Source organism: Grammomys surdaster, unplaced genomic scaffold (assembly GCF_004785775.1).
Source record: "Grammomys surdaster isolate TR1022 unplaced genomic scaffold, NIH_TR_1.0 126115, whole genome shotgun sequence".
Lineage (NCBI taxonomy): Eukaryota > Metazoa > Chordata > Mammalia > Rodentia > Muridae > Grammomys > Grammomys surdaster.
The window spans coordinates 6881810-6883595 of record NW_021620923.1 but is presented as its reverse complement, the minus strand read 5'-3'; the positions used below and the strand labels follow the sequence as shown (position 1 = coordinate 6883595).

Here is a 1786-nt window from a genome sequence, read left to right as displayed (position 1 = left end):
GAGAGAGAGAGAGAGAGAGAGAGAGAGAGAGAGAGAGAGAGAGAGAGGAGAGACAGGCGCAAGCAGACAGTTCTTTTCAGTGCACTGAATAGACAATTCACAGAGATGTGTTGAAGAAAGACTGGAGGCGACCCCCAAGTGCAGTGCGTGACCACAAGCTCTATAATAATTTCCTCTGACCAGCCCAGCCGCGTGGGGAATGAGTAGACAGTGCCACAACACTGAGACTGGCAGAGGAAAAACACATCCAGCCATGCCGGATTTCCACCGCAATCACCAAATTAACTGATTTCAGTACATCTCTCTTCCCCTTAACCGGTGCATGCAGGCGCTGGCGTGCGGCATCCGCGCGCTCCCGCGAACACACACACACACACACAAGCACACACACACACAAGCACACACACACACACACACGCACACAAGCACACACACACGCATGCACACACACATACACACACAGGCAGACATGCACGCACAGTGGGAGGGAAGAGGGAGAAAAAAGCTGAGAAATCCAAGTTACAGAGAGGTGAACTAGGGACTCCGAGAGGATGTTTTCTCGGCAGGATTAGAAATCCAAGTAAAGCTTCAGCCACCTGGGTACTAGTACCAGGGTGGGGGAGTGAGCGCTGAGAAAAGGGAGCAGGAGGTGTGAGCCTGGAAGACGCACTCTCTGCTTTCTTGGCACATGACATTTTAAATTTATACCCCATGTAAAACACATTTAAAAATCTCCACGATATGTTCAAGGAAACATCTGTACATGGTTAGTAAATTGATTCAGTAATTTCCTGCCCATTACTTCACTCACATTCATAAAATATGCACAAATAAAATACTGTCCCAATATGTACACCCCCCCCCAGAAGACGGCAAGAAAGAGGCTACATTCCAAGAACTTGCTGAAAGATGGTTCATTGACCTCATTTAAATCCTGTAAAAAATAAAAAAATGTTTGGGTTTGGATCGCCCAGAGGGTCTACATGTGTCTTACTTTCACATTCCTTCTACCCAGAGAGAAATAAATTTGATCAACTAATCTTTCTCACAAATACCAATGAATGGCAGAAGAGTTGGAAGTGGACAACGATTTATCAAGAAAAGAGACACCCAGCTTTAAAAAAAAAAATTATCGACCATCGTCTCGCATTCCCTTTTCTCTCATTCAAGCTGCATCCCTGTGCTACTCTTCAAAGCAAGCTCTTCCGCCTTTCGGTCCTCCACATGCACGCCTCTTATGCCTCCTCCACCACCCCAAAGTGCCTTCTCCCATACACTCCAACTCACGCCTAGTCATTTATTTCAAAATTAGCTTCTTCTTCCCTTTCCATACATCCTACACCCTCCATCCCTCAAAAGAGACGGTCTTGGGAGAAATGAACCCAAATCCCCTAGCCGCCTTGCATCAGGACCAGTGATTTGCATAACTGTTTTATGTGGTTTTCCCTCCATTACAGACGCAGGGTTTTTTATATTTCACGTTGAAAGGATGATATTAATTACGGAAAGAAGCGGCAGACAGAGGCTAGATAGACAGGTAGAGGTTCTGAGAGAAAAGCCAAACCAGTGAAGTAGCTGCCGGAGAGCATGCATCTCTTTGGTTTAAAAAGAAAAAAAAAATGTAAACCGCGCAGACTGGATAATAAAAAGTCGATGTGTTGATAAAGTGGATTTATGTCTTTTAAATTGTCCCTTCGCTCCGTTTTAAATTTCTCCTTTCATTCATATTCTCTCTCTCCCTCTCTCTCTCTCTCTCTCTCTCTCTCTCTCTCTCTCTCTCTCTCTC

General features: G+C 45.2%; 1 protein-coding gene across 1 annotated transcript in view; it reads right to left on the bottom strand.

Annotated features, from left to right (window-relative positions):
- Positions 1-1786, bottom strand: part of Cadm2 (cell adhesion molecule 2) — a 919498-nt gene that overhangs the window by 916908 nt on the left and 804 nt on the right. The gene's annotated exons all lie outside the window — the stretch shown is intronic.